This window comes from Lingula anatina, chromosome 1 (genome assembly GCF_051362555.1).
Source record: "Lingula anatina isolate TDL-2025a chromosome 1, LinAna3.0, whole genome shotgun sequence".
In the NCBI taxonomy this organism is placed as follows: Eukaryota; Metazoa; Brachiopoda; class Lingulata; order Lingulida; family Lingulidae; genus Lingula; species Lingula anatina.
The window spans coordinates 29,781,233-29,804,350 of NC_141767.1; the positions used below are offsets into that span (position 1 = coordinate 29,781,233).

Consider the following 23,118-nt stretch of genomic DNA (forward strand, 5'->3'; position numbering starts at 1 on the left):
TTTGCCCAAATTTTTCCTCTGTTGTTAGTCCACTTACTAACCTCTTTAAAAAGAGGGTGATATTTAATTGGACAAAGGACTGTGATGAGTCCTTCAGGAAAATTAAGGCAATCTTTATGAGTAGTCCAGTTTTGTCAGCTCCAGATTTTGAGAGGCAATTTAAACTTGCTGTTGATGCTAGTGATGTAGGAATAGGAGCTGCTTTATTCCAGGAAAATGATGACAATGTAGATTGAGTTGTTTCTTACTTTTCAAAGAAACTTACAAAATGTCAGAAAAACTATTCTACTATTGAGAAAGAATGTCTTGCTTTGTTGTTAGCTTTACAACACTTTGATGTGTATTTGAATGTTACTTTACATCCTATTCTTGTCTACACAGACCATAATCCACTCACATTTTTGCACAAAATGTCAAATAAGAATCAGAGACTGACAAGGTGGAGTTTGTTGTTACAAGAGTATGATATTGTTATTAAACATATTAAGGGCAAAAACAATGTCATTGCAGATGCCCTTTCAAGAGTGTCATAATTGGACATATATATGCATTATTTAGAGTGTAAAATTTAAGTTTTCATTGATATTCAAACTTTTTAAGGGGAGAGGTGTTGTGTATAAGTAGGTCAGCTTATGACGTCACCATATCGCGAGAGCATGAGTATCTCGAGAGCGTTAGTTTAGAGAGACGCTGGAGTATGAACGGATAGGAGACTGAGTTTTGTTTTGGGACTTTTGAAGGAGAATATTTTTATTTGGAACCTATATACCACTGAACCGACACTCATATTTTCTACTGGAACTTGCATCATAATTACTGTGGGATTTCATCGGACACTTTCACTGAACTTTGAGCCGATTCATCTCCATTCAATCTCCAGTCGACGGATTCACATCGGACTTTCACACAGGACACTTCATGCTTTCAGATAGGTTTATTTGTGTATTAAGAATAGCTTATTGTTATTGTCATTAGTTTATTTAGTTTTAATAAAATATTAAAACTTCTTTAAATCTTTTGTCATTGATTTTTGCTGGCATTGGGTACTCTGACCCGTAACAACACACACACACACACACTTGGCACGGGGTTTAGGGCCCTTCAGAGGGCCCTGAAAAATTCTGGTATTTTAGAGGGCGAACAGTGCCATGCATTTGGTACAGTTTAGAACTATGATTCAGCTCGTCAAAATTCTAATTTTAAGAGGAGACCAGAAATCGTAAGGGGGGGGTCAGGACCCTCCCTGACCCCACCCTCTAAATCTGCCACTGTAATATATGCTATACAGATAACACATTTCAAGGAAAATTGGCAGGCTTGTTGTCGTCAAACTTGCAGGACTGAAGGACTGATCAATAGTATTTTCACAGCCAAGAAAAGGACACAACACTTCCTCAGATTTTCTGCCTGTTTATTGAACCTAATTAATCCCACCAGTATAGCTACAACGCCTACTACTGCTCCTGCTGTTACTGGAGGGCTGTGGGAGACCCTCCATTTATTATGGTCTACACATAATACCACTATTGAGAACTAAATACAATTTACATAAAACAATTAAAATTCCGGTATACGTATAATAATGCCATCAGAAGTAAATGCAGTTCTGTCTTCAACATATAAATATTTATGATAATTTCAGAGCCAGACGTCTGGAGTAGTAAATGGACATACAGCGTCTGGAGTAGTAAATGGACATACAGCATGCCAGAGCTGTAAAGGCTTATTCTTATAACATTGAGTTATGATACGGCTCCCTCCATTAAAAAGTTTCGTGCCCCGAAACTATTTTAAACAGTATAAATAGTGTTAATAAAACTTGAGCTGTAGCATTACTTTAAACTTAATATAAACATGACTTAATAAAAATATCTGTATGTGAACAAAAAAAATCTAATTATGTCTCTGACCCATTACCATTCAAGTATACCATTATCCTGATACAAATCAACATCAAATTACAAGAAAGAAAATACATATATATGTGTGTGCGTGTATGTTTTACCTGCAAATTCTAACTACTAAACGTTATATGATTACAATATGATCAATTCCTACATATTCTCTAAGTATATTAAGTGAATTCTTATATTGTATTACCCTATAATAATAATACAATTTCTAACTACTTAACATCATATGATTACAATACAATAAATTCCTACATATTCCATAAGTAAATAGTATTACCCTATAATAATAATAAAGAAAATTCTGGAACAGAGACAGTCACCAGGAGACATCAGCATGGCTGGTGGGACATATCAATCACTGATCGATGCTGATTGACCTCTACTACTGAAGGTTACACATTGGGCACGATACAAGTTTGTTGTATGGGTATGTAATATGTCCTCTTGTGGTGTAATGCCACAAGATGAACATCGAACGGATTTTTTGTCATTGTTTTTAACGCGAAATATTTTAGGAGACCAACCCTGACTTCAGTTGGTAGCCGATATTCAAATTTTGAGACGGAATTTTCCAATGCAATGTTTCCCCAAGCTATCTTTACCTTTGGCAAAGTAGCTAACTGAATGTGGTCAATGATGTTGGATGGTTGACCCGATGCCTTTATATCATGGGGACAGGTGTGTAGGGCCAAAATGGGAATGGTTACACACTGTCTCCCAGTTGTTATTTCCAACGAGACCACATTCTCCCCCTGCCTCGAGCAGATATAAATTAGCACAAAAAGGGAAACCAATACTATGATCGCAATGATCGATGAAGCAGTGGGGATATATTCCACACTGATAAGGTCATTAATGGATAAGTGGAAAACCATTTTACTTTTTGGCTTGAAACTTACAAAACTGATGAATATTCATAATCCGCAGGTCAAGTTCGAAAATCAGCATGATCGGGTCATTTTTAGGGAAGTTACGCTGTTTTTTCACTTTTCTCAGCATATATGCAACACCGATAACACGATAAGTGAAATAACATTTTACTTTTTGGCTTGAAACTAACTGAACTGATGGATATTCATAATATGCAGGTCAAGTTCGAAAATCAGCATGATCGGGCCTTTATTTTAGAAGTTATGCTGTTTTTTCACATTTCCTCAGATTCAATTATTAGGCATGTTAACAGTCTCATTATTTAACTAATAAGATACGTAAAAGTGTTTGTTTGATATTTCCTGCATCTTTACAACATTGTTAATTGATTGTGTAAAAATGATGGTAAACTTGTTATCGTGTATTGTGAAATTAAGTGTCAAAAACGGTAATAAACTCATCATTGCAGTTTGTCAGATTCAATCATCCAGTATGTTCAGAATCTCAGAATGGAGGAAATTGGACATTAAACACTATTCTATTGATATTTTTCCCATCTCATCAATTTTCTTAGTTGGTCATATAAAAATGGCAACAAACTGTTTATTTTGTTTTATGTTAAAAAAATGTTAAAAATGGAAATAAACCCATTTCAGAACAGTGCTGTCTTGTTTACATTTTGGCATTTTTAAGATGTGACTTTGAAGTTTCATGAGCCTGCAGACCTTTGCTAATCACATTTTCTGAATATCCATGATACTAATATTTTATGATTAAAAATTGATGGTCATTATGCTGTTAAACATTATGTAATATTGCATCAAAATTTGAAGAAACCCCTATTTTGGGCACTGCTCCCATGATGACCATTTAAGAAAAACCATGTCACTTACTCAGTTACTGTTTTCAAACTTACAGGAAAGAAACATAGGGCTAAAATACAGCTTCAGTAGGCAATGCAGTCTGTTTGGTAATTTTTTCTGGCAGTTAAACAGTTTTTTGTGAAAATTTAATTTTTCACATATTGGCAATTTCAAGGTGTGACTTTGAAGTTCCATGAGCCTGCAGACCTTTGCTAGTCACGTTTTCTGAATGTTCATGTTACTAATATTCTATTATTAAAAATTGATGGTCATTATGCTGTTAAACATTAAGTAATATTGCATCAAAATTTGAAGAAACCCCTATTTTGGGCACTGCTCTCATAATGACCATTTAACAAAAATCATGTCAATTACCGTTCTCAAACTTACAGGAAAGAAACATGGGTCTAAAATACAGCTTCAGTTGGCAATGCAGTCTGTTTGGTAATTTTTTCTGGCAGTTAAACAGTTTTTTGTGAAAATTTAATTTTTCACTTATTGGCATTTTCAAGGTGTGACTTTGATGTTCCATGATCCTGAAGACCTTTGCTTGTCACGTTTTCTGAATGTCCATGTTACTAATATTCTATTATTAAAAATTGATGGTCATTACGCTGTTAAGCATTATGTAATATTGCATCAAAATAGAAGAAAACACAATTTTTGGTGCTGCTGCTATGATGAGCATTATGGGAAAACCGTGTTATGACTGTCAAACCTTTAAAAAAGAAACACAGGACTATGACTGTCAAACCTTTAAAAAAGAAACACAGGACCAAAATGCAGAATGAGTTGGAAAAGCAGTCTAATTGGCTTCTTTTTCTGGAAGTTATACATTTGAGTGAAATATTCATTATCTTTTTGGCATATTCATTGTGGGACTCGGAGCTCCCATGGACATGAAGCCGAATGGTAATCAAATTTTCTACATGTCCATTCTATTTATTGTCAATAATCAAAGATTGGTGATAATTATTCTATAATTTATTATGTAATGTTACATCAAAATTGACAACAATATTTTTGCATTGCTACTGCAAACATTATGAAAAGAAAACTGTGTTACTTATTATTATTTTTAACTTACAAGTATGATTTTTAGGATTGGCATGCAGTTCAAATTAGAAAGCCAGGTCAATTGGGTTATCATTTATTAATGAATTTATGCAATTTTGTGTGAAATTTTCATTTTTCTCATTCTGGCACTTTCTAAGTATAAACTTGAACTCTGATGGGCCTGAAGCCTTATGCTTTTACTTTCGTCGTTGTTACCTGTTGTGCATAATTAAAATTTGATGTTGACTGTGCAGTAAAACATAATGTATTATTGCATCAGAATTGGTAGTCTCCTATTTTGTGCATTATTGTTTTGTGCTTTTCTTAAGATGTGACTTATGGGCCTGAAAGACCTTTGAGAGGGTCAGTCTGTTAATATCCCTTGGGTATCACTTAGCTAATTTCTGAGTTATAAAGTCATTTGCCTAATTGATAGGCCATTAAAGGAGATTACATAAAGCACACTTGTTGATATTTCCTTGTAAACTCCCAAAAGTTAAGCTCTCTGCTAGTTAATATTAAGGAAGCAGTGATAATTATGCAGGTTATTATATATATATATATATATATATATATATATATATATATATATATATATATATATATAATCAAAGATTAAAAGTTTGAATAGCAGCTTCATTGAAATTATATTTACCTCAGGCTCTGCCTAGGAGGTTATATTTTCACCCCTGTTTGTCTGTCATCAACATAACTCAAAAAGTTATGGACCGATTTTGCTGAAATTTTCAGGAACTGTCAGAATTGGGCCAAAGAGGACAATGATTAGTTTTTAGTGGTAGTCTGGCTCAATAATCAATCAATAATCAACAATAATCAACAATTGCTGCCTTGGCAGAGGTCTTCACTCTCGGTGGTTTTCTAGTTTTGTTATGTTTTCCTTTACAATTTTTTCTCAAACACTTGCATTTGTGACTTTTAACTCTCATCCACTCGAGGCTCTGCACATTTTCTGTATTTCCACATAAGCAATTGTATTGTTTTTTATGTCTTTAAACATGATATAAAATTATTTTATGCGCTGTCATCATTTTTCAAATATTGAGACTTTCATCATGTGACTATAGTCTCTCATGGGACTTGAAACTGTAATCTTATTGAAGGGGTGGATTGAGACCATCTTCTGGGTCTTCTTGAAGACAGGTTATTCAGTTTATATTGACTGGTATCTAGTTTTTTCTGTTGGAAGACCATTAAAATGGAGGATGGATCAACATAGATACTTTGGAATACTGTCAGAAAATATCTCAGGGTCCGCTCCTGTTATTGACCATGTTACCTGTTGTGCATGATTAAAATTCAGTGTTGACTGACAGTGCTATTATGAGCATTATTTATTATTGCATCAAAATTGACAAAATGACCTTTTTTTGCATCTTTATTTTCTGTTTTTTGCCTGTACATTTGACAGCTTTGCTGCCTTGTTCTAGATTTAGGTTTAGTTTGTGATCTTTTGCCAAAAATTGTGAAAATTTGCCTTTGAAAATCTTTATTTCCGGGATCACAATCTCAAGTGTTGTATTAAAAAGGGTGTGACCAAAGATGTTCTGAAAGTAAGAGTCATTGAAGAAGTGCTGGAGTAGCGCTAAGTTAATAGGAAAAGTTACGTTTGGTGCAGTGTCTTTAGTCACGCATTCTAGGCTAGATGGGATAAACCTGTTGAGATACTTAACACCGCAGTCACACGGGATTTGATGAACGCAGAAGTGACAACCTTCTTTTACTGTTTGAGAATCCAGGCACTGCAAGGTGTAATTTTGAATTTTTACGAGAAGTGCTCGGTTGTGTGAAATTTGGTATATTTTGGAGGTTATTGATTCCGGAATTAATCTGAAATTACATTCTTGTTTGATGTTCTCTCTATCATTATTGAAAAGGGATATCAGGCAGTGTTTTTCGTACAAAATCTGAACGTTTTGCGCATCGCAAATTCTAATCTTTGAACAGACACAAGCCTTCCATTTGGCTTCTGAAAACAGGAAATGCTTCTAGCCATCGTCTGATTTTCCAAAATATTGGGGAATGTGAATTAGCTTAGTTGCATGATCGCTAGAGGAATTTATGGGTATGGGGAAGGTTCTTACGTTATAGAGGTTAAATTTAGTGGTAAAGGATGTGAGCGGGACTTTTAGAGTTATCACCAATGAGTCATTAAAATAGTGGACTGAAAATTTGGCAAACTTGTAGTAGAATGCGGATTCCGGCCTCGCCACCCTATAACCATTCAGGTGACTTTGAATGTTTTGGAGGGACTTTTCTAAAACTACTGGAGGAATGATGAGAGGTGAGAGTTTGCCATGAATGAGATCATTGATACCAATTAATATGTTTTCTATTTCCAATTTGAGCTTAGAAGCAATGTTATTCTGCCACATTAACTTAAAGACCATTTTCATCATAATTACCATTTCCTTTTCTACTGACCTTAAATCACCACCCAAGGCTATTCCCAGATCGTGATTATCCCTTATACCTCTAACTAGGTTTTCTAACTTCTCATTTTGCCCATTGTGTACTGAACCAAAACGATGAGTTAATTTCTCAAAAGCTACCATTGCTGTTTGTTGTCGTCGTTGGATTGCATTAATGTGGTTTATCACCCTGTTTAACTGCTGGTCAGTGGCCACCCCAAAAAGTGAGTGCGCCGCCTGACCAAGAAACGGAAGTAGTGACCTTTTTTGACGTAACAAAGTTTTCAACATGATCTCCTGGACTTGTTGTTGTAGATCTCCGAGTTGTCTGGCACTATCGACATACAGTTTCCGGGACTCATCGAGTGCAAACTCAATGGTCCTGCATGTAGTTCTGTCTTCAACATATAAATATTTATGATAATTTCAGAGCCAGACGTCTGGAGAAGTAAATGGACATACAGCGTCTGGACAAGAAGTTATAATGAGAAGGATTAGAAACGGGACATCAATTATCTCTCTCGTCCAATCAGATCGCAGCATTCTTTTCAAAGCGGCGTCCTTTGAAATTCGATCCTCGTAACTGGTCTAATCCTCCGCTCGCCTCCGCGTGACTCAAGACGGAGAAGCTGAACCAGTGCGTATACGTCTTGATTTATTCATGTTTAATGCGAATATTTGGAAGTTATACTTAGAAAAACGCCAAGTCGATCGATATAAAGGTGAGTGAGAGTTGATAATCTGCTTTGAGCATTGTTTTATGTTCATACGGTGGCTGTCAGTCAAATTTGTCAGTGCAGAAAGCAGCGTTAGCTCGAAGATCTGAGGCCGATTCAGCGGGACCTCCATGTTTAGGACTTTTTTCTTCTTAAGTGCGTAATGTATGCACATAATTTATGTTTTTCTGGTTAGTTAAGCACGTGCACCATTACAATACATCATTGTGATATTAAATGAGTCAATCCTTTAGATGAAAAACATCGTTTCAAATAGACAACTTTTCATCCGACTTTTTCAAAATGGCGGGTCCCTAAATTGGTTAGAGACAGTTGGGTGACAGTTTGGGACAATTTTTGGTAATTTTAACGTGGTGTATGCATATAATTTATGTTTTTCTGGTTAGTTAAGCACGTGCATCATTACAATACATCACTTTGGTATTAAATAAATCAATCCTTTAGATGAAAAACATCGTTTCAAATAGACAACTTTTCATCGGACTTTTTTCAAAATGGTGGGTCCAAAATTTGATGACAGGGAACTCTCAGAATTTTTTTCAATTTTTTATTGCAATATGATGTTTGCAGAGTTTCGTTTAGGATATAGAGTTATATTTTGTAATGAATTCCGCACTTACTCATTTCAGGTTGAAGAGAATGCAGGTGAAAGATCTTAAGTTTTGCTGGCAGATGTACATGTAGCCATAATTGAACAGTCAAAATGATTGTTTCCAGCAGCAACTTGATGAGGCACAAGGCTCTGTTTTCTTACCACCACTAATATTAAACTATAGTGCACAAGAGGTGCAAGTTTTAAAAGGGAATTTAGTGGTCCAAGTTTTAAAAGGGAATTTAGTGTTCACTGGCTAATTGTCTAAAGTATAAAATAAAATAATCACCACATCAAAATAAAAACTAACCATTTTTGTATTGCTTTAATCACTGTTGGGTGTAACAATATTGACATATTTTCATTGCTGGTACTTTGTTTTAGATATTATACAAGTTGCTCGAATGTTGAAATAAAGCAATATCAATCAATAAAAATATTTCTTTGATTTTTTCTTCTAATGAATTTAAACTATTAGTCCACTATTAGTTGGCCCTATGTAATAAACAAAGATATAAACAAAAATATGTATTAATGAAATTTTATTTAGAATCATACTAAGTGCAATAACTTATTTTCATTTCCCCAATTTTCCTGTTTAAGCTCTACCTGGTATATAAGCAATAATGTGCCAAAAAAGAAAGAAACGAGGCTGGCATACGGAAATTGCAAGTACTACTGTTTTGTGTATACGGCTGTGAATTGAATGTGTCATTCCTAGATGAAAGTAAATTTCCTTTACACGACAAAAAGAATTTAAAATAAATATGAGAATTCTACAGGTGCAAATTTTAGCGTTGAAGGTGGGTTTGTGAAATTGTTCTCATACATTCTTGATGTGAAACTAATTTTTGTATAACTGATCGGCTCTAGATCAAATGAAGGTGTATCTCGCATGATTTGAGTTTTATTTCCCAAAATGGTTGCGTTTAGGCTTGAAATCTCTCTCTACACCTTTCTGTAATCCCACCATGTTTTCTCTGTGAGATTATTAGAGACTTCGCGAGGCTTTATCCCAATTGGCTGAAGCAACCCACGTGAACGGTCTTTTGAATATGTATTAGGCACAAGCTCTCCCTAAGACCACAAGCTGGGTAATTATTAGGATTAAGCCCGTTACGAGGATAGGATGAAAGGAAACCCCTTGTTTCTACTCCTTCTCTTTATAACTTCTTGGTCTGGAGTAGTAAATGGACATACAGCATGCCAGAGCTGTAAAGGCTTATTCTTATAACATTGAGTTATGATAGTATCAATATACAGGATGAATCTGGAAATTGGCTTGATGGGATCATTTTTCTTGAATTTATGTGCTTTTTGTTTTATTTTTCAACATATAGTATATGGCATAAAGATAACACCTTTCATAAAAACTTAAAGGACTGACAAATGTGACTTAGATACAGGTTGAATATCAAAACCAGCTTCATCAGAGTTTTTTTTTTAAAGTGATGCGTTTTTTTTTTTTCAGTATGTATTATTCTTATTCTTCAAACTTTCAGGACTGAAAAATAAGACTTAGATACAACTGGCATTTTAAAACCAGTCTGATCGTATACCAGTACTTTTTTTGTTGTTGTAATTAAAGGAGTTTGTGTGTATGTGTGTGGAAAATTTAATTTTTTTTTCATCATGGTAATTTCAAAGTATGCCTTTGAACTTCAATGGGCCTAAAGACTTTTGCTAGTCTCATTTCTAAATACCTATCATCTGCAGTACAACATTGAAATTGGTGGTGATTATAAGCATTATGTATGTAGTATTGCATCAAACTTGAAGAAAACCCTATTTTGGGCACTGTCGCAGTAATGACAATTTAAAGTAAACCAGATACTTACAATTCTCAAACCTACAGAAAAGAATGGTAGGACTGAAATACAGCTTGTGACCATAAATACAATAAAAAGAAAACGGTGTGACTTATTTTGGAACTTATAAAAAAGATACATAGAATTGATGTTTGTTTTATTTTGTTTGTTGCCCCAGTTATGCTTTACAATGTTTAACTTTAATTACTGTTATGATGTTTTTAGACATCCCCCGTCCCAATACAATACAATATAGTTTATTTCATGTCAGAAAGAATAAATGTACAAACATTAGCTGAGTAGCTATTCACCAACAGAATAAATTAAATAATGATATAGTGTTTACTACTATTGTTTCTAACTACTTCTGTTGATTGAAATTACAACAGGAAAATAAGGCCTATAGCAGCTGCCATAGTATGATACATTATTATAGTGGGTAATTAATTAAGTTTACATTGAGACATCATCATTTCAGTGCAAATTTATCATTTACTGTATATGTTGCAGAGATTACACTTGCACTTAGGTCCTTCCCATTTTTTAATCATTGTTTTCACTTCATTCAGACTAACACAAGCTTTTGGGTATTTTGTGGCTTTGAGGTTAAGCATGTTTTTGAAGTGGTTGTGACAATTTCCTTGATAAGTTTAAAACAAGTTTTATTTTTTGTTGTGTCACAATAAAGACTTCTCTGACATCTATTAATAGTAAATTAAAGTATATACATTAGGAGTGCATGCTGAGCTAGATGTAATTGGATAAAAAGTTTGCTGTTATAATATAAAGAGAAGGGGAGGTGGTGAACAATGCTAATTGAAAGCTAATTAACATTTGATAGCATCTCTGTCATTCCAGAAGAAAGGGTACAATTCCAAAATGAGAAATGCAGAAATATGAACTTTGCAAAACTGGAAAACTTTTCACAATATTTTAATGAAGGGTAGCAGAAGAATTTTAACCCACTGTTGTCCGGTCGTATTACTTAATTATAGTCATCTCCGGTCGTATTACTAGTCATCTTTGTTTTGTTATGCAAATGATTTGCTCAGTATATATATGGCCAGCAGTAGTTCTCGGCATGGCCACGTTTGTAATTGACGAGCAGAAGGCTCAGGTCGCCAAGTCCCAAGATTTAGTGTAGTTACTTCGGCATAATCTGTGGATCACCATCGGGCGGGAAAAGCCACATTTCTTTGTATGTATTGTTAACCATTTGCACAATGTATATGTTAAAGCATAAGTCGTTTTGTCTAGCCAAATTTATAGTATGCACAACATTTCCCATTTCTTATACTTAATTCATTATTTCTTTTTATATTTGTATTCAGTTTATATTATATTTGTGTGTTTTTATATTATCAGTTTGGTGTTTTTATTTCATTATTTTGTTATTTTTAGTTTCACCATGTCCATGTCAGTGTGTGCGTGAATAAAGGTGTGAACATTTTCCTGTTGTTTGTGTTCGTTTGACGTGGGATCCACAACACCCACACCATTACTGTGTAACTGAGGATTAGCTTCACTGATTAATACACTAGTACATGTATAAACATTGTTTTCCATTAGGTATGAAATGGCAGGTTGACAGGCATGACATGGAAGCCAATAATATACTGCAGCTGTCATTACTGGTTTCAACCTGGCAGTTAAAAACAGTATCAATAAGATAAGATAAAATAATAATTTACGAAATAAATAAAAATACAAATGTATAAAATTGGGAATCTTTTGCCCTGTAAAAGTCCCATTATCCTAAAAATGTATGCCAAAAGTTTTACCTTCATAGTGTCATTTATGACCTTCCAGATTAGATTCCTAAATTGGACTTTATAATTGGTACATTTCAACTAACTTTCTGCTGTTTTCTTTCAATCCAGATAAGTTACATTTGGATACCTTGTATAATGTATAACAATGAAGTACCTTGTATTACTTTTGACTAGGACAGTAGTATTTCAGTTTTTAGATAAACAGGAATTAAGATGAACCACTATATGAAGAATTTGTAGTATTCTAATGGGTAGATTGTGAGTTATTGCAGAGCATGAATCATGGAAACCAGTTCAGAATGTCTCAGTATTGTCTGCAGATCACCATTCTGTACTTGTCTTCCAACATATGGTATCAGTGCACGTACTATTAACTTTCTACAAAATAAAGTTTATTTAACAATTAAGATATATTGGTTTGTATGGTCAGTCTTCAGTTGTCCCTTGTCAGACATGCTGAAACTGTCGGTCCCATCGGTCATGACCAGGAAAATTTGTCTGGACCAGTAGAAAATTTGACTTGGTCGGTCCAAAGGACTGACAAGAGTTTTAAGAACCGCAATTTTGAATTTACAGTCATCTTTCGACATACTTCACTAATAAAATTATATAAAACCCAAAGCGTTTTTTCCCTTCCATTTCATACCTATCACATTAACAAACAAAGTAAGCTACCCTAATCGTACTGGTAGCATCTGTCTCAAAGGAATAGAGTGATTTTCAGTCCAACAAAAATCCATTCAGTCCGTCAAATTTTTCATTACTGACGGTCCAAATGTCTGGCCATTTTGAAAAGTTTTCAGCACGTCTGCCTTGTGGATAATTAATACTAGCTGCAAACTAATAACTTAGAATTTCTTAAATGCCATATTCAGTAATGTTCCAAAATTGACTTACAATAGGACTACTAGTAAATTACAGCTTGAATTAGAAAATAAGCTGCATTGGATTCTTTTTCTGGAAGTGCCCACTAATGCAGTTTTTTGTTGAATTTTCATTTTTCACATATTGGCATTTTCAGTGTGGGACTTGGAACTCTCAGAGGCATGAAGCTGTATGGTAGTTACACTTAGAACTCTCAGAGGCATGAAGCTGTATGGTAGTTACACTTAGAACTCTCAGAGGCATGAAGCTGTATGGTAGTTACACTCTCTCAATGTCCAAGTAGATAATTAAAAATTGGTAATGATTATGCTGTTAATCATTATATGATATTGCAAGGAAATTGTCAACAACAACAAGGAAAGCTGTTACTTTCTAACTTACAAGAATGATTCTTACAACTGATATACAGCTCAAATTGGAAAACCAGCTTGATTGGAATTTTTCTTGTCTGAAACTTTCATTTTTCTCATTCTGGCATATTTCAGTTTGTGAATTTGCATTTTCATGGGCATTATGCCAGCTACATATTCCTAACATCTATAACCTTTTTATGCATCATTTTCTGCTTTTTATGTACAGACACAGTTTTGTCTGTACATACAGCCGTCACCTGTATCTGCCGTTGCCGTCATCGTTGTTGTCGCCACGGTCGCTATCGTTGCCCTGCACTTTCAGTGATAACATGATAAGTAAAATACAGATTTACCTTTTGGCTTCAAACTTACAGAACTGATGACTATTCATAAAATGCAGGTCAGCATGATGGGCCATTTTTTTCAAAAGTTATGCTGTTTTTTTTGTTTTTTTTCCAGCATATATGCAGCACTGAAAACTGTTAGGCCTTTTCTTTTGAAACTGTATATTTATCAGCTTTGCTCTGTAGTTAGGATTCCCCATAGGGGAATACTATTGTTTTTGGTATTCTTATTCTTCTTATTATTATTATTTTTCGTCAAAAAATTTCTTTCTAAAATTCTGAAAAAATTCATAGTGATAGCCTATGAAAAGTTATTCCGGTCCACCCAATTTTTTGACCTTAACCTACTTTTCAAGGTCACAGAGCCTTTTAAAGTGGAATTTTTGCAAATTTCAAAATGCAATATCTCCTAGAATTTTCAACATTTTGACAAATTCTTTCATAGGTGAGGTCACACAATGATTCTTTATCATATGACCCAATTTTAGGAAAAGTAGGTCAGGTCAAGGTCAACTTATTGCAAAATATGCTCCAGGAGGTTGACACTCGACAGGGGGTAAACCAGATGTCACAAAGCCACAAGGACGATGTAAAAAGTTGCCCTAGATATCTATCTAGTGCAGTCGCTAATAATATTGACAATTGACTGATTAGTTTTTTTAATATAGATTTTTGAATATTAATAATTTCACAGAAATAGCGACTTTGTCAATTTCTCCATGAAATCCTGATTTTTTGTGATAACATGCTATAGTAAACTACCCCAAACATATATCCAACACCCCAAAATCAAATGTTAAATTTGACCTTGACCCTCATTTTCAAGGTCATTTGGCTATTTCATGGAGAAATATTGAAGAGGGCTAAAAGTGATGTTTTGTTGACCCCCCCCACCCCCAATTTGCACATGCCCTTTTAGAATACATGGTCAAATTTAACCCATGACCTTCACATGACCTTGTAAGAGCATTTCCACACCTATTTTGCAGGGGAATCCTCGGCCACTGGCTTTAGCCAGTTGCAGTCTAGTTTTAATTATTTTCTTTCAAATGACAAATGCAAGTAGGTTTTAATTGTTTTATTTCTTTGAATTTTAGTGTATGGAAAAGGATGTGTTACTGGATATATTGTTAAAAAAGGAGAAGATTGACTTAGAGAACTGATGTGATACCCTGTAAGATGAGCTATCCAGTAAGATGGCAGTTTCATCCAGTCACCCCATACTACAGTACTGTTATCTGATGTGCTCTACAAAGTGTGGCTGCCCAAACCATCTCAGAGCTTTTAACCACTGTATAACCTGTAGAATAGGTCAAGGTCATGAGGGAAGACAGGTAAGAAAATCATTTTGGTCACTTTACCACCTTATAATACCAGATAGAACTTTGCCTTATATTTGGTATTTCTTGTTGTTGGAAATTTATTGAGAATTTAAACAACTGCAAGTGCTTATGTATTATGGGAAGACATTGAACATTGTGACATCAACAAATGCTGGTGTTTTATGCGCATTCGGAACTACTTGGGTTGTCTCGCACACTCCACAATAACCTCGGACATGATGGGATGGCATCCATAGCATGCTTTGAATATTGGAAAAGGAACTACTTTCAGTCCCATGCCCAAATGACACATGCGAAGACTAGTCGCAGTTTAGGATCAGGTTTGGATAGCTCAGAGACAATGTGCAATTTCATTTTATCTGATTAGTTTTTACAATACTGCCCAAAAATTGGATTTTAGGGAACTTGTCCCTCTGGTGTATAGGCCCTGGTTGAGTGAAAAGGCAGTTCCAGCAGAGAAATGTACCAATTTGATACATATTCCTACACTTATCTTGTCCGAGGTTTGTATGGAGCTTGTGGAGTCAGCCGAGGATTGCCAATTGGTATATGGGAAGACACTGAACATTGTGACATCAACAATTGCAGTTGTATTATGGGAAGACATTGAACATTGTGACATCGACAATTGCAGTTGTATTATGGGAATACATTGAACATTGTGACATCAACAATTGCTGTTGTATTATGGGAATACATTGAACATTGTGACATCAACAATTGCTGTTGTATTATGGGAATTAAACATTGAAGGGCAGAAACCACTAAATGGACCAATCACCAACTGTTTTAGACAAATGTAGTTCAGTGAGAGAAAGTTAATTGATGCTTTTTACCTATTTTTCCTGGCATTTCTTGTGTGTTCCTATGGTAAATTTTGGTGTCAACTAGCAGGCTAGGGTGTAAAATATTGCCATTTTTTTTTCAGAGCCAGGCATAGTTGTGGTGCAGTCCTGAGACCTCTGGTGGAGGGAGCTACTGTGAGCGGTGCAGTGGTTTGTTTACAAACAGAGGGGTGCACATGTTCAAGTAATGCCGGTAAAAAAGTTTACTTGATGACAGTATATTTTTGTGCCATTGGGAGTTATGTCAGTGTGTCTGCTGTCCATGGGGATGTGAAATGTTTCACCCATTTATTTTCTTCATGTAGTTTTGCAGGCATTTCTTAGTATGACCATCAATGGGAAATTATTTGTTGTTTCTGTCCTGAAGGGGGAAAAATGACATTTGTTCACCTTTGGCTTAGTTTCTATATTTAAAGCAGCACAGGCTATAAAAGGGGGTCTTGCATCATTTCATTCAAAAAATGGCTATAAATTATCAATTTTTTTATCAAATAAATGGAAAATTACACAGAATTTCTTTATTTATTTATTTTTACATTTACTTCATTTCTAGATTTCTCAATTATATTTTTAAGTTTTAAGTAGAAGAAAGACCAACAATCCCTTGTATATTTCACAACCAGTTTATTACAGAGTAGTATCTTGAAATCATACATTTTCTTTTAATTACATGCTCTCTTTGAATAACTGTGATCAGGAAATACAAGTTTTGGCATAGATATACATTTTCTATAGTCATAACTTTTCAATGCTTTAGATCTGTCATACTTTATGTAGCAGTTAAGGATTCTCCTTGTAGCTCTTAACTTGATTGCAAGTGTCTTATTGTGATTCACTCTCATTTTCATCTGTTTTTCATCTTTCTCCAGATATTTAATGACTGAGGAGTTTGCACAATACCAACAGAGGCCATCTTACTCAAACTGGATAGTTTAAGTCCATTATTCTATAAGTGGACTGCACTGTTAATCCTTCCTGCAAAGTTCCGAGAAAAGGTGACATCTTTATTATTAGTTTTCTGAAATGTCCGGGTCAAAGACTCCACTTTTTGTGTGTTGGTATTGATTAAGTTTTGTTGATTTAATTGCCCTTGGGCCCAGTCTATAATTTAGGCACTGTCTCAAAATTTGCATGTTTTCAGTGTTGCTAAAGTCTAGTTTGCCTTTCTCAGGGAAAATAGTTTCTGAGTCATTACATACATAAGAGTACTTTAAACTGTTTTGACAATCACCACTGTAACAACTAATTATAGAGTCAATTACATAACTCAGTGCTCTTTTAATCAACTCTATGTCCCCATGATTTGCTCTAAAGCAAGCATCAAATTCAGAATAGCAGCACATTGCTATGCACTGAGCAAAGCATTTTTGCATTTTGTCTCTAGTGTTTTTTGTTTTTGCTGGAAACACTTGACCATAAAATGGTGCTTTTTCTATTTGTTTTTTCAAAGCTTTGGTGAAGTGTCGTGTGTCCTGAAGACTTTCAACATTGTCACATGCAGAGTGGGATTGACTGTCCCCATCAGTAGTTAAGGTGCCAACTGTGACCTCTCCAGAAATATCCTCAAGGATCTGCTGCATGGCGCATTGTTTGTCCCCAATACTATTCTCTTCTTGTAGATTGGTTGTACAGACTCCACTGTGATCTGGACAAGAGACATCTTCTCTTCTACTTCTGAGCGGATGAGCAGTACTGGGGAAGCGCTTACACTCGCCAATTTAGCCAAATGCTAAAACTGACTGAAATTGGCTAAAGAAAAAGGGCTTGATTTGACATGTTTTAGCCAAATTATAACCATTTTGATAACAAATTAACAAAAATGTGGTGATATGGCTAAGCGAAAAAAATTGCTAGCGCTACCCCAGCAGTATGACAGAGCTTGTCACTAATGTAAACACCAATAATGTCCTTCTGGCTTGTCACATTCTCTGCCACAGTGTACACAGTCTGAGTGGCTGGCTGGTATGGTGTTTTGTTCCCTCTGCTGAACAGGCTATTATGGTATCTCCCATCTCCTTCCACTGCTCTGGGCTGTGCTCCATTCCCTCTGAGATCCTGAATGTGACACAAGTTTTCACGGTGTTGCTGCATGTCAGCTATCTGCACTGACTTTGTTAGCTTGTGTCTGCATGGCTGATGGGCTGGGCGGGGTCACATTGCTTGCCATTAGGATCTGCCTCATTGCTGTGTTAGAGGTCATATTCTGTGACAGGTCTACTTGCAAGCCTGCATTCACTGTTGCTGCTCTCCGGCCACGCTGCTTGCTTTGGACTTCATTGTACAGTTTCTGCTTCCCTGTCCTGTACTGACATGTGTCACATTTTAGTCCCATTGACCAAGCCACTCCCCACTTGCTACTCTGCCTCTCTGTCCCTAACCACTGAGCCAGTGCACTTGGCCGTGTGCTCTGACAAGACTTTGTTGACCAGATTGACAATTTTTCTCCTGAAACCAACTTGTATTCATCATCTGGGGGTTGGGGCTGCATATTTGCTATTGGGGGGGCGGGGGGGGGGGGGGGGGAGGGGAGGGCTGTCTACTGGACAAACTAAAATCTCTGGCTGGGGCCTCCTATGTCTTAGGGTAACAGGTTCATCAGGATTGCTGCTGAGGGTTGTTGATGGCCTGAGGTTGTTGATGGTGGAGAGGAGGCTGCCTGGTACAATTCTTGGCTGGGTCTGATGGGCTGTCTGATGGGCAGCGCGAGCACTGGCAGCGCGAGCCAGTTACTATAAGTTACTATAAGTAACTGGCTCGCGCTGCCAGTAATTACGCGGCGGGATATTCAGTGCACAGACCGTGATCATAAGACATGCCGCAAATAGAAAATAGAATTTAGAAAATAGACATTGCATGTGAACGAAGCCTAAATAGTTGAATAATTTTCCCAAATTTATTTATTTTTTTTCTTATTTATTTATTTATTTATTTTTACTAATTTAAATGATAACAATGATTAATTGAAGAATTGGTATAAAATCTGTAGGTACCATTGTGTGTATATAAAGAAGGGCTGTGTGATGATCCTCTTTAGCACAGAGTTCAAAGACCTAGATGATGTCAACACTGGAAAGGTGTTTATGCAGGTGAGTTATGAGTTCGTAAAAACATAAAGCATTGCCCTCTTTTTTATCACTTTGAAATTAGTTTAGAAGAATTCCTGCTTTAAAATGGCAATTCCATTGCACAGCCTTTAAATTGTCTTCAGTTATAGAAAAAGATCCAAAGAATGGAACTTCCGAGTTATTACCATTTTTTCTAAATGATGTACATTATTTCACTAGATGTCTGTCATGCCTACTGAACCTGCTTGGGGGGTAATTTATTATCATTTAGCAGGTTCAGTAGGTGTGTCAGACATCTAATTAATTAAGCCACTTAAGCTTAAAGCAATGAGCGAGAAACCCTTTGGAGATGGATCGATCCTGTTAGATTGATCTAAGTATATGGGAAGCCAGTCTTTATATTTGCTATGTCTAAAGGTTGGTGTACTAATAGATAACATTTTCTCCTATAACGTGAATTAATATTATATGAATCAATATTATATAACGTATTTGTTTTTTATGTAAATATGATGATGGTTTACTCAAACTGCCAGTGTTAATGAAGGGTTGTGTTCAGTTGAAAGATAAAAATATTGAAAGAGTACAGATACAGTAGTATTGATGACTGGCCAGAAACCAAAAAATAAGATTTGGAACAATGAAAAACAAAAATTCATTTCTATTATAGACAGACCATACCTGTTGAGGTGAAAATATTTGATTTTTTCAAAGAATTTACAATTCTTGTGTCACCTCTCTTGCCTATAGATTAATCTGCTTCATATAGTGAAGAAGATATTTGTTTGATGTGTGTATTTGTGTGTATATATTCTGATCTCTGTGAGCTCTCACAGACACCATAGGTCAACTTAGAGTGGTCCAACTCTGTGCCTGGACTCTCGCAAAGTGCAATCAGGTTAACTGAATAACACGCCTCTGCAGGCATTGAATAGAATACAAAATAGCTGCTGATTATATGCAAGTATGTTGGAAACAAGAGGAGGCATGTCATTCACTTAAACTGTTTGCACTCAGCAAGAGTCCCTGCAAATCTACTATCAATGTCAGATTTGTTTTTTAGTTGATTTTTCATTTCAGAATTTTATCACATTTCTTGTGGAAGTAGTGAGCAAGGACCAGAAATTGTTGGTGGTTACTGCGGCTCTGGACGTCAGCGTTGATCATCTGTACCTGTTGTCATGGAGATCAGGGTGACAGACATACTCCAGACCATATGGTACCACAGCTGACAGCTGAGGTAAAACTGCTCCCTGTGGTTTTATTTATTTATTTATTTATTTATCAAAACAACTTAAGACCTATATCAGCTGCAAATCCATCATCTGCATAGTGGACAATATAAAAAAGCGTCATGTTTTGCTTACTAAAATGATTCCTGCAGTTGGGTATTTAATATATTCTTAAACAATGTAATAATATCTTTATTTAAAGATATATTGATCAATTAAAGCAATGGATATCTTCTGAAAGAATATTGTGAAAATTTTCCAGATTCATCAACAGTAAAGCAGCCTGGGAGCCCACCTTCCTATCAGTATATGACAGCAAGGACAAATCTGGTTCAGTTCATCAAATACAAGTATTGACCAGTAGATTAACTTAGACCCATTCCCATACCTAGATCGATCTAGCAGGATCGACCCATCTCACTAAATTGCATTCAGATTATGCAGCTTAGATGTCTGGCACACCTACTAAACTTTACGTCAATCGAAATCAAGTGAAGTCTAATGCGTTTAATTCTTGAAAATAAAAGATAATATACATATCGTAACCTTTGATGTGGTGAAAAACTTGAAAACTGGATAAGGAAAGAAAAGGGAGCCAATGTTCAGATTTATGCATCAGATTTTATTTTCAGAAATGATGATAAAATAAATCTTATTTTTCAGGTAAAATAATACATTTACAGAAAATCAAAATATGGAGAGCATCCGTAATACAGGGACATCGAATGTTTTCTGAACTAAAAAATAATTATTTGCTTGTCTTTATATGTATTTATTTTATACAGTAGTTACACGCAATAAAGTGGCATGGTATGGTATACAGATATGTATGTATGCATATGTTTTTGAGAAATGTATATGTGAGAAGTGATTTGTATTGTACTCCACATTTTAATGCTTATTTCTTAAGTCTAAGTAAAGAAAATATATATTCTATTTCGCAAAATACATGTTTAATAATCCTTACGTAGAATACATTGATCATATGTTACTGAACATGTCAAACTACTGTCTTTAAGTTAGTAATTAAACTCATCACAGGCATCTGTAAGTAGCAGGAGAACGAGATCATGATGGGTAATTTAAACAAATCTGCAGATTGTTACTTTTCATGAAATTTGTATTTGCAACTTATTCGAAATAAACAAAATGTTTGCACACGCACTTGTAGAAAAGTGTATGACTACCAGGGTGGTATTACTGGGAAGTGGTTGAAGGGGGTAGAGAGTTCGAGGCCCATCTCGCCATGCCTATAACTAAGTGTACGTCTCTGTGGTTTAGGGGTACAGTGGTTGCCTGCTTCGCGGATTAGATTCCCGACACGTTTGGAAAACACGAGACCCGAGTTCTATCTTGAGAAATGTACATGTACTATTCTTAACATCATCTACTTTCCAGGGAAGAAATTTAAAGTTTACGGCAGCTGTGGACAATATGTCTACCTGGAGTCTGGGAACTACACTTGGTCTTATCTTGGTCGCGCAGCGACCTCTATTGTAGTCTTTGTTTGTTGGTGCGCTTTTCACCCGGCATGGCCGGAAACAACTTCATCTGACAAAATTAGCAAGGAAATTTTGAAAGAACTTAGGTGTTTATCCGACAGGGTAGAGAGATTAGAACAGGGAGCTTCATCGGACGGGCCCGATAGCGCAGATAAGCGCGTCTCTGTCCCCACAACTCAGTTTTCAAACTTGTGGGATTCGACAGACATCCAGAGGGAGTTCGACTCCATCAAAGACTCGGTACAATCGGTCAAAATACCGAAAGAACTTAAAGTAAGTGACTCCAAGTCAGGTATTAGAAGGGATGACCAATCGTCCTGTCATATTATTCAACGTTGTGCTCGATACGCGGAAACTACATTAAAACTGTTAACAAAAGTTCCCAATGAGGGCCCAATTTCAGAGGACATCTTGTCAGATATATATAAAACTCGAGTAGCTAATCTTCGTTTTTTACAAGAGGAGCATGCGTCCTTGATGGTCAAAGGCCAGTTTGGCCCACAAACCTCACAATTGTGGAGATCGCTACAAAAGAACACTTCAGCCTTTTCCGAGCAGTCACTGCAGACTCTGCAGAGTGCAGTGACCATTCAGGCTGCAGCTAGGCCACAGCAGCGTTATAACAGTGGCAGGGGCAATTACCAACCTTTTAATAGGAATAATCGTTCTGGAAGTTACGGTAATCATGATACCTTTGATTGATTTGCTAATAGGGAATTCCCTTCTAATAGGTCACAATCTGGGATCAATGCAAATCAAGGTGATTAAATGCCAAGTTTTTTGAAAGATTGTGTTTCTTTTTGGAGGCAGATTGGATGCCCTAGTCATGTTTTATCTTGGATTTGTGATGGTGTACAGCTGCCGTTTGCTTCTGAGCCACCTAATTGTATTCTATCAAACCATGTCAAGTCAGACAGACATTTATTTGACTTTGTGAATTCAGAGATTGAGCGATTATTGTCCACAGGTGCAGTCAGACATATTGACCACCAACCAAGGTGTGTGAACCCCATTAGTTGTGTTCCGAAGAAGAAGAATAAGCTTCGACTCATATGTGATTTACGTCATATCAATCAGTTTTGCCAAACTTCAACTTTTCGCTATGAGGATATATCATTGTTAAAGGATGTTATTCGCACTGGGGTTAACTGTCAACCATTGACCTTAAGGATGGTTTTCATAATGTGCCAGTTCATCCGGATTACCAGGAGTTTCTGGGTTTTCAGTGGAGTGGACACTTTTATGTTTGGCAGGCTCTCCCTTTTGGTTTGTCGGCGAGCCCATATTTTTTCTGCAAAACTTTACGCCCAGTGGTGGAGTATTTGAGACTACAAGGTGTTCGTTTGATTGCATACATGGATGATATTTTGATACTTGCTGATGCAGATACTATTGATAAGCATACCAAATTCTGTGTACATGTATTGGAATCAACTGGTTGGAATATTAACTATGAGAAGTCATTGTTGATTCCATCATCGAAAATTCAGTACATAGGTTACGTTATCG

At 35.9% G+C, this 23,118-nt stretch overlaps 1 protein-coding gene and 1 long non-coding RNA gene across 2 annotated transcripts in view; both read left to right on the plus strand.

Annotated features, from left to right (window-relative positions):
* LOC147764232 (protocadherin-10-like) overlaps nucleotides 1-23,118 on the plus strand; it is a 158,798-nt gene that overhangs the window by 127,755 nt on the left and 7,925 nt on the right. The gene's annotated exons all lie outside the window — the stretch shown is intronic.
* LOC106177905 (uncharacterized) lies at nucleotides 1,883-21,267 on the plus strand. Its single transcript, XR_015335122.1, has 8 exons — nucleotides 1,883-7,853; nucleotides 8,498-11,466; nucleotides 14,720-14,956; nucleotides 15,894-16,003; nucleotides 16,680-16,805; nucleotides 18,797-18,896; nucleotides 19,956-20,115; nucleotides 20,370-21,267. It is a non-coding gene; the product is annotated as an uncharacterized LOC106177905 (long non-coding RNA).